Below are 11,177 nucleotides of genomic sequence, written 5' to 3' on the forward strand. Positions count from 1 at the left end.
GTTATCATTCCAGGCACGTGGTGTAATTGTGCTGCTGGCTGCCAGCCATGTGGCTCTTGTGGTAGCAAACAGAGCTTTCCCTCAGCAGCCCCAGCCGCCCTGTTTTCATATGGGCTGGGAAGGTCAGAAAAATCAATTAGCAATATGGGACATTAACAAAAGCCAAGTCCAAATACAACTTCAGAAACACTTTTCTGAAAGATTAATGTGTCTTTAAAAAAAAAATGGACATCTGTGTCATTTTTCAGAGCTGCTCATGTTGGCTGCTCCTACTAGAAAAAGCCAATGTTCTCACTCTGTGCAGCAGCACTGTCTCTTAGCTGCCACAGAGTCATCTATCAGACAGGGAGTACTGAACTTGATGTTGTCCATGCAAAATCCACAAAAATTAGCTCATCTCCAGCTGAGATGGTGTTTAAGAAGCAAACAGACACACCAAATTGGCTGAAGACAGAAACAGCAACAAGGTGTGATTGCCCCCATAAACACTGGGATGTGCAGCCCTCCCACCATTGCCAGACCCCTGGGTGAGGGACCAGGCTGACATAGTTCAGGGTTTATGGTTAGACCGGGGAATAAAACTCAGACTTCTGAGCTTTTTGAGTTATGATTTCAATGTAGGACTACCTTGGGCAAGTCACCTTCCTTTTAGTGGTCTCTAATAGCAATACCTGGCAGGAGCATTGTAAATTTTAATGAAGTCCTTCACTATCCTACTGTTATAGATTCTGAAAACCATAAAGTGCCACTAAATTCATTGTCATCTGGAATATCAGTCTTCAAATGGTTTAATCTAAATTACACCTCTACTTTCTAATATAAATATTTTATTTCTTTCAGGAAGGAATGTACAAAGTAAAACATAATCTTGCTGCCCATAAGCTTTATTTAAAGTCATATGTATTTGTTAGATTTCATATGCTTCCTCACTGTTTCCTTTTCTTATTATAAGGGAAATGATTTAGAACTGCAGAAGCTACTCAAATTGTCCCCTGGGCTCATCTGATTTTACCTACCAAGTTTCAACACAAATTGTTTCATTGGAGTTTTTGCTCTAATTAGAGTTTATCTCCTTAATAGGTGTTTTATATTTTAATGTCATGAACACTAACAAAACCACACTAGACAAAATGACAAGTTCTGATGACTCTTAGAGAAAACAGCACTACAGTTCCTAGGCTGGATTCATGGTAGGTACACAAACCATACCCACTCCAGTGATAACTGCACCACTTACAGATCATGTGTAATAAAGACAAGGAAAATTACCACCCAGGTGATGTGCTTCTTCTTCCTGATCCCTGCAAAGACAAGAAAAAACAAAAAAAACCACTTCAGTAATTTATGCAATTTACTGAACTAGAAATCATTGAGATGATTTCTAGTGAAATGGGAAAGGAAAGATCAAGTGGGTCAGTCATGGACCTATGAGAACCCAGCCACAAACCACAACCTTTTAGGTTCCTTCAAACTGAGCAATGGTTGAAACTGCCCATATGAAAAGGACCCTTGTAGTCAAATGTGGGATCACCAAACACCCTGGAATAGTCTAGAAGAAAGTTGCTTAGGGGAAACTATCATAGGAAAATTGTTTACTGTTGCCAGTAGGTGGAGGGTATGAGTGTCTGCTTGGAAATCTTCTTTTTCAAAAGCATTCTTTCCCTTAATTTCTTTATCAGGGAAATATGGGAAAAAAAAAAGAAAAAGGTTTCTCACATCTTTGAACCACTTGATTACCAGTACATAAATAGATCACTGTCTCAAAATGCTCAAAAAATGCAAAGCCATTTTCTATCTCAAAGGCCGGAAAATGATCATTACGAACACAGCTCATTTCTGTAATGTAGGGCCAGCCACGAAAATTTGTTAAAAATGACATTGTCCTGGCTGGGGAATAAGCAAAGCCTGTATGTGACAGCTAATTATCTTAACAGCACTTGAAGTTAAATTATTTTTTCTTACCAGTCATGCACCTACAAGGAGAGAGCACCAGACTAGGAAAAGAAATGCAGCGAAAACTGAAAAGAAAAAAAAAGAGAAAGAATTATCCCATTTTCACCCAGTGGAGTACAGATGGTCAGTATTCTTTGGCCTCCCTGGTGTAACTCAGTTTTGGTCAGTCCAGTAAAACAATTGTTCCTTTAACTATAGCAAAGACCAATTTACTGATTATCTGTTTCCTAAAAGCATTGAATGCTGAGTATCCTGTTCCATTTCCTGTCAGATATTCACATGCAATTAGATACAGGCAGTGGGAATGTAATGTAAAATGGGTATTTTGTTCTGAAACGTGGCACTGTGCCGGTGCTCTTCCCCATCTCCTTGAGCAAAGTTCAAGTGCCAAAATGAAAGGCAAGTTTAAAGCCAAAGGTGATTCAAGTTCAGGCCAAAAATAATTCCAGACAACTCAATTTGGAATTATTTTCCTTCTAAACATTTTTTGTGGGGGAAATGAAAATACTGCCGGGTGTTTGAGGCTGAGATGCTAACAGTAAAACCTCTTGCAAGCTATTCAAATATCAGCTGCTATTGTGTACAAAGTCATCCCTATCGCTGTGGTATTTGTAAGAGGAAGCCAACAGAACAGCCGGATTTACAATGTACTTGTAGAATTTTCCAGAAGGTTTAGTTTTCTTAAAAAAAAAGAAAAAAAAAACCACTATGAGAATGTTCTTCTAATATTTTTGCCTGAATTCCAGGAAACAGGTTGTGCACATAAAATGTATTTACTGACATTTGATTTTGTATAATTGCACCTCAAGAAGACAGCCTTGGTAGCTTAAATGTGAAGTTAAGAAATTATAAGTTAAATACTTTGTGTGAAATAATATACAAGGAAAAATCCATATTTATATATTTGAAGAGTCTTGCTTTTCTTGTATAGTATTGCAGAATATCTGTAGACCTTTTCTCTTTCTTTTCCTTTTTTCTTGTTAGACAATACCCAGTCATTTCAAATGTCTTCTGAGGCAGAGAAGTTACTCACAATGACAATATTTTGAACATCACATCCAACAGAAATGATACACGAAGCCATGGATTGGTATCTCACCCCATTCAATATGAATTCTTGGATAAGTCCTGCTATCTGAATAGGCTGTAAAGACAGAATGGCTTTGGAGACAGGATGTGATATGTGATATATGCTAACCATGGTCCATGAGGGGCTCCCAAAATTAGATTTGATAGTACTATGCTGGAGTAATGAAAAGGAGTGGCATACCAGTGGTTTTGAGCTTAGCTGCTGAAGAAAGGTCCTGATGAAGGTGTTACATTTGAAGTTTTCTGACCAATTTATTTCAGCTCTGTGCAGCGGAATATTTCAGTTCATAAGTGTCAAGGAAAGAAGAAAAAGAAAAGGCTTTATTATCAAGTTCTTCTCTGGCAAAGTGTAGTCTTCCTTTCAGCCAAAAAGACTGATACTTATTTTGCCTGAAATGCAGAAATATCCAGAATCCAAAGACTTTGCACCTTTTTGATTGCAGTCAAGTACAGAATTGAAAGGTCACAGAATCTTAGTGGAGAAATGACTCCATCCAAGGACTTTGAAAACAAATGCACTTGCAGGCTTTTTGGGAAAGGGTAAACCAAGGAGCCAGAAGTTCAAATACAAAATACTAAATTCACATAAACTAGGCCTGACTGGAAGGTATAAGGGCAGCATGCATGACATGTTCTTAAAATAACCACATCTAGCAGAGGCAGAAAAGTGGACAAGGTTATAGTCTATGCAATGCTGCTTGGAAAAATCCTGCAGGAGGTGGCTGGACAGCCATTTCCTAGAGCAATCTGTCTTGGAGAAGAATGCCATGGGGTGTAGTGTGCCATGGGCATAGACAAGCTCGCTCTGACTCTTCTGAGCTGCACCAGAGCTATCTCCAGCAAGAAGCTGTGGAGCTCTGTTTCATGCTGTGCTGAACCTGGGTGAAGATGCAGCACTGAGCATTCGGGCTCCCAATAACTCCAGTGGGACCAGCTGATTTGAGCACTGGATCCAACTTGTCTCTGGCTGGCTGACGTGAGTCTTTCTATTTCTCTGAGACTTACTGTTAAAGAGTCTCAGCAGGGAGACCTGTGAGAAAGCTCTATAAAAAATGATACATGAAAGAAAGATAGAAATCTATTTTAAAAAATGGAATAGCGAGCATGAAACAAAAATTCATTAAAAATGTATGACCGGAGTAATAGGACTAGCTTTGTTTCAGCATTGGAAGCCTGCAGAAAAAAAGATGGGAGAGAATCATATTACACAGATGAAAAGGAAGGAAGACAGAAAACTGGATTAAATAGATAGCTGTACACTTTAGTTTTAAGGATTATCATTGAAAACCATATAAATCTAAGAACATTAAAAATCAGGAATGCCAAAAGGGCCAGTTGGATGATGCATAATTAATTAAGGAGAGAGAAAGACAAAGGCAGAAACCACTTCACAAGAAACAGAAGAATGAGTGTGAAATCTGCTGACTTCAGTGAAATCATCATCTGGATCTCCTTGCTAAGAGGACAGAGAGAAGAGATACAAGCAATTATATGGAGATTTTACCAAGAATATATTTCATTGTTATTTTCAAACTACTCTTGTACAGTCATAAGAATTGTTTTCCAAGCTTTTGAGACCTGAGGCCCCCTTCAGGAACATGCTTCCACCCACATCCTTACCTTGTAGCTCTGCCAGGTGTTGAGACAGATGTTTTCCTGTTGACATCTGCCCTGCCCACCCTTTCCTTCCTGCCACAGGGAGGGGTGGTGAACTGGTGAAAGTACTTTCAGATTTTGACACTTGCTCTATTTGGGAGAAGTAAATAAGTGTTCTTTTGTTGTTTATTTGTTAAGAAATTGCAAAATAGTAATCCATATCTCCTAGATGGAAAGGTCTTTAAGATCCTGTAGCCTGACCTGGGGCCTGCTAAATGACATGAAACACCAGTATTTCCACACCAAGCATATCACTTTTGTAAGTGCCAACTGGCATTTCCCACTTGTTTTCTGTCACCTCTTTGCTTCTCCCTATCAGTGCAGCAGAGCAGGCAGAATCATTTTACATGGCAAAAAAATCAAAACAGAAGGAATTGGCTAGTAAACCTGGATTATAGCTACTGCTGCTAAGTGCCAACTTGTGGCTTCTGGAGAAGTTCTTTAGCCACAGTCACTATCAGTTTGTCATGGTCCCATGTCCTTTGAATAAAGCAGAGGATTAAAGTATGGCATCTGGGAAGAGCTGGAGGCACCCTGTTACGTTAATCTCTGAAAGAGTGTGCAGCTGAGCAGCCTCCTCTCCCTCTGGGCTGCCTCTCTGCTTCCCTAACTAGAAGCAGCCCAGGGCAGGTTAACCACCCAGCACCAAGGGTGGAAATGATCAGACACTCCTCGTAAGATGTGCAACCTCCACTCACTTGAGTAAACCCATGATATATCAGCCTGTGGCATTAAATGGTCTGGAAAATAGTGTTCATCCTTCTCTTTTTTACCTCAGCAGACTATAGCACCCCATGTCCTTTGCTGTCCTCTCCTTCACACAGCTCCAGTCACTTCTGAGTTTTGTCAGGATGGTAGATGATTAATTTTTTTAAGCCAAAGCCAAAACCAAACTTTGTTCCCATGGACAGAGAAGATTAAAACTGAACAACTGAGGTTAATAACACATTACCTCTGTGTGAACTTCAGAAATGAGTTAGCTTGATTCCAAAATACCTTGGTAATTCTTTGAATGGATTACAGCTTCTTTCTAGGAGAGAAAACAAACCTAAATCCTCCTTGGCTGGGTTTAACTGTCTGTGTCACATTCTGCAAGTTCATGTTGAGTCAAAACCCCCTGCTTCACTGTAGACAGATTATAGAAACTTGTTAAATTTGGAGCTGAGAGCTGAAGTCACTACAGTAGCTGATAGCTGGGGAGTGGAAGCAAAGGAAGTTTTAAAACCTGCAGCAGACGTAAATTGTGAATCCCGGGATAACCACACCTGTCTCCAGATCTCCTCTGCCAATGTTTGCCCCGCTGCATGCAAGGCTGAAGTCAGTTATCTGCCAAAGTATTCTCAATGAAAGATTTTCTGCCTGGCATGGACTGCTTGGAGGTTGATAGAAAATGTTGCATAAGATTTTTCTGCAATAAAAGATTCTAGAGTCCATGCCTAGGCAGAGAAAATCAGGAACAGGCTGGGGTTTAAGCATTTAAATACCTGGAGATTACCACAGTAATCCTAGCATAACCAACACCCATCACAATATTATGTGCTCAGAGTGTTTAAGAAGAGCAAATTCCTCAGGGTTAGCTCCAGTCTTCATCTCTGTCCTTGAAAGAGAGAAGTCACATCCTTAGTCTTTCCTTGCAGTGAGTCCTTGCGATGAAATGGCACCTGTAGCTTTCTCTGGTTCAGGGATGTTTCCAGTCTCTGCTCCACCATTTGCCAGTGGCTCCCACAGCAACAGAGTCACTCAGAGTCTCTGCATTGAGCTCATCATGCACGAAGTGTCCAGAGAGATGGTTGGCAACAGCCAGAAATAAACAAAGAAGTGTTTGTTTATAAAATAACACAGGTCAGAAGCCCCAGTCCAAACCTGGCTCCTGTTTTGCCCAATATGCAAGGATAGGCAAGGTTTTTTATTTTATAAAGTTCAATAATTAAATGAACAAGGCAGAAAAATGGTGGGGAAACAAGGTTTGGTTTTATTCCACAAGTTAAGAAGGACAGAACCTACTGGTTATCACATTATTCCAAACCACTACCCCAGATACATGTTCAGAGCAACACAGTAACTGCTTTTGTACCACTTTTCCCCACATAAATGTCCAAAAAATCTTTCCAGAAAAAAATCAGCAGGCTTCCTTGCTGAGTTCACATTTTGATGAAATGAAAATTTATTTTCAACAATAAAAAAAAAAAGCATCAGAACTCCTCATCATGTCTGGCTAAAGTTCCCACTCCACTACAAGCTTGACTTAGAAACGTTTCCTTGAACTCCTCCATTCCTGCTCTGCTCTCTGGTGCATGGCCTCCTGGGAAAAGCACTTTTGTTCTCCAGGAAGTTTTAGATAAATCAGGTTATGTTGGGGTCCCTCCCCTGCCGTGTAGCCCTGGGAGAGGGGCCCTGAGGGCACAGGCACGGGGTTTCCTGCCCCTGCTCAGCCTCGTTCCCATTGGTTGGTTTGTGTTCCCTGCGCGGGCAGAAGGACCCTTGGTCCCGTGACTGGAACAGTTCCTCGGCAGAGCCCCGGCCATGCGGCTGGAGAAATAAACATCTCTGAAACAGCTAGCAAGAATCTGTCTGTCCATATATATTTCCTTTCCACGGGACTCCTGGTTTGATATATGCGTGTTGCAGTATCCTCACTGCAACAAATGGTGGATAATGCGGGCAGAACGATCCCCGATCCCTAAGCGACTGATTTGTGTGAGTAAACCCTGGAAACTTTGGATTCCTCTTCTTGGTTTTGCTTTGCTATTCCATATCTAAACTATGGAGGAACCGTGGGAAGACTCTTGGCTCTCAGAGCCGCATATGGACATTTATCTTAAACTTAAAATGATTCTTGAACAACGATTTGTAAATTTTAGCTTGATTCAAGCTCAAAAAGAACTGAAACACTTCCTGGCATGGTTGTTTAAGAACTTTTTCTATGTTTCTTGGGATTTAATTCTTACCAAGGGCTTTTGGAAAACCGTTTGGACACAGTTAATATTGGAGTCAAAATATATGCCGATGGAAGAATATTTTCGTGAATATTATTTAGTTACTGAGACTGTTGAGCAATGTCGGCTGTGTCCTGGTGAAGGGAAGCGTGGCGCAGGGACCGTGCGGCCCAGGCCACGTGCACCGAGCGCTCTGCGAGCAGCAGCGAGGCAGTTCCCGCGCGCGGGCGGAGCCACGCGAGCCGCAGTGTCGGTGGCGGAGCGAGGCGCGGCGGGACCCGGCAGTGCCCGCCCGGTCCTGTGCAGTGCGTGGTGGAGCGAGCCCCGTGAACGCCCGACCGAGAGGGGCGGCGCGCGGGCAGCGGCTGGCGGCGATGGCGGTGGAACGGAGCCGCGCCCAGCCGAGACACGGGCTGGAGCAGGGCGCGGGGGAGTCCTCGCTCGGGGGCCCGGCCGAGACGTGGGTGCAGCGCCCGGCAGCGGCAGCGAAGCTGCGACCAGAGGAGGCGACGCACGGAGAACTGAGCGGCGTGGCCCGGCCCGGCCCGCGCAGCCCCGAACGCGACCCCGGGAAGAGCGCGCAGGCACCAGCAGCCCCGACAATTCCAACACGGGAGCGACCGAAAGAGAGAACAAAGACGCAGCGAGACAGAAAACAGCAGCCACTCGGAAAAAGGAAAAAATCATAGTAACTAAGATCTTAGGGATAGTAAAATGGTATAATGTTAAGCAAAATTATGGTTTTATAACAAGGTATGACAACCAGCAAGACATATTTGTGCATAGAACTGCTATTAAAAAGAATAACCCTGAAAAATGGATCCCAAGCTTGGGAGATGGAGAGGTGGTGGAATTTAATATTGTACTAGGGAGAAAAGGGTTACAAGCATCGCAGGTCACTGGGCCTGATGGTGTTCCTGTAAAAGGCAGTATATATGCAAAAAATCGTAGTCATGTTAGACAGTATCTCCATTGTAAGCCCCCCCTACAGTTTCCCTTTCCTAATCCCACCTTTCCCTTTTACCCTATGTCCTATTACCCCCAGTGTATTCCCAATCCGTTTTTTCATCCATGGTTTCCCTCACAAAACCATGCTTTTGCCAATTGTTTCCCCAAAAATCCCTTTCCAATGCCGAGTGGGGGATGAAAAGGGGGAGGGAAGAAGTTAAACCCTCTCCTGCCTCAGTTTCCCCACAAAGCATGCTCAGAGAATTCTGTCTCCCTTCTGTCAGCCCTAAGATGTTCCACAGAATCTGTTTGGACATTTAAAGACTCAGGAGGGTGGCTTGTTTTGTTTTGAAACTGTTCTTGTTATGTTTATCCAGTTGTTTTCATTCTCCTTTTATTAAAATAAAACGGGTGAGGTGTTGGGGTCCCTCCCCTGCCGTGTAGCCCTGGGAGAGGGGCCCTGAGGGCACAGGCACGGGGTTTCCTGCCCCTGCTCAGCCTCGTTCCCATTGGTTGGTTTGTGTTCCCTGCGCGGGCAGAAGGACCCTTGGTCCCGTGACTGGAACAGTTCCTCGGCAGAGCCCCGGCCATGCGGCTGGAGAAATAAACATCTCTGAAACAGCTAGCAAGAATCTGTCTGTCCATATATATTTCCTTTCCACGGGACTCCTGGTTTGATATATGCGTGTTGCAGTATCCCCACTGCAACAAGGTTAGGCACTTTTGAGGCAGTACTGTGGAAAATTAGAGGGTTTAATTCTCTTTTTGATTTTGGTGACAACAGGGGAAAAATGAAAAAAAAAAAAAAATCTGGACCTCAGAACCAGCGCAAAGTAGTGAAAATATTTTATATATATATGTACACATATATGCATACACACACACACATATATATGTAGGTATATATGTAGGTATATATATATAATATTTACTTCATTCCTGCCTAAAAACTTTGCCTATTTACCCAGAAGGCTGATTGATTCATTTTGATGCAATTGGCACCAAATACTTGAATCTCTAAAAACTTCTTAAAAACTTAGTGATATTTACAAACTTTTTCATAGCTCAGTGCTTGTGGAGTTTGTAATTGCTGCTGGGATCTCTGGAAGAATTTGTATGTTCAGGCAGATAAACTACTCTGAAGATCGAAGTTCCTCAAAGTTTAAACTTACATAGAAATTGAATGTACTGTATATAAAGTCTGGTGCTCATGCCACCCATGTACATTTTATAGCCATGTTTGAAATCAATGGAATTAATCCTGATTTATTTTCATACCTATGAAATAACAACCAGGCACTTAGTTGTACAATCTTTGCAGCAATTAATCATTTCATCAGATCTTGCTATAATCAAGTAGGAAGTCAGAGAAAAAAGACCATTTTCTGTTATACTTGCAAACGCAGTAATTAGTAGAGACAGAGGCTCATAATTAGATAAAAATTTACTGCTGACCTCTCATCTATACATTTTTTATACCCTTTTATGATTCGAAGTAAGCAGTTGATTTAGACCTAAGTTAGAGTCTGTGTTTTGACCATATCTGAAATATGTGCAATGAGCTTTTTCTACTCCAATGTGCAAAGTGAATAACCACAATTTAAAATCTATATTGCCTTAATTCCAAATAGCTACATGTCAACAAACTCATCTAAACAAACACTTTTTCTGTTTTGTTTTAACTTCTCAGAGACAGAGAAAGACAGCGTTCTGAAGAAAAGCAGTGTGTGTATATTTGGCACTGCCTTGTGACAACAACATGGGCTGCTGCCCTTCTCTGAGCAGTCATATTCCCAAGTGGGATCCTGAGACTCCAGGTGTGGCTGCAGTCTGCTGGGGAGAGATGAAAATGCTTTTGCTTGCATTTTGAGACCAAGCCAGGTGGCAGAGTGGCATGTGGGTCAGGCGTGATGTGGCAGCTAACAGTGCCTTCAGCCCTTTAACCTGGCTCAGCTCCCCAGCCAGTGAGGGACTCGAGGACATGCTTAACTTTTTGCTGTTAAAAATGAAACTTAGGCCTGTCCTTAGCTGTTTTGTTAATCAGGATTGGATTTAATCACGTTTTTTTAAGCTATTGTCTTAGACCTTTGGATTGTTGTTAAAACATTTTCTGTAAGCTATGCAATAGAGGCCTGGTCCTTTGAAACGCCTGTCATGCTTCCTTTAAAATGACTAAATGAAGTAATAAATGTCCAGACATCTTTAGGACTGGGATTTTAATAAAACTTTTTAAAATTTTATGTGTCTATTTAAAAAAAATATTTGCAAGTGTATGTAACTGTAATAATGCATGCGACTATACAATAATGATCAAACACATAAATATTTAAGATGCTCATACTGTAGATGACATTCCTCATGGTGATGGAATTGCAGACAATTTTTGTTTCAGTACAGGCTGACTAGATGCTGATGGTGTATTGAGGATAGATGTTCATCTTACACTCCATAGAATGTCCCAAACTCATGCCTTAAAGTCAGCTGTTTCCTAGATACAACTTCTTTATCATCTGTTTGTTTTGACCATTTTACTTCAGTGCTCCGTCTATCTATCCTCTATTGCGTTTATCAATGGGAAAAAATTCAATAATCTAT

General features: G+C 41.8%; 1 long non-coding RNA gene across 1 annotated transcript in view; it reads left to right on the forward strand.

The window, feature by feature from the left end:
* Window positions 1-10,787, forward strand: part of LOC125338409 — a 34,086-nt gene extending 23,299 nt beyond the window's left edge. Inside the window, exon 2 of the long non-coding RNA XR_007208290.1 lies at window positions 10,273-10,787. This is a non-coding gene — a long non-coding RNA (uncharacterized LOC125338409). The remainder of the gene's footprint in view (window positions 1-10,272) is intronic.
* Window positions 10,788-11,177: the final 390 nt, after the last annotated feature.

This window comes from Corvus hawaiiensis, chromosome 26, assembly GCF_020740725.1.
Source record: "Corvus hawaiiensis isolate bCorHaw1 chromosome 26, bCorHaw1.pri.cur, whole genome shotgun sequence".
Classification (NCBI taxonomy): domain Eukaryota; kingdom Metazoa; phylum Chordata; class Aves; order Passeriformes; family Corvidae; genus Corvus; species Corvus hawaiiensis.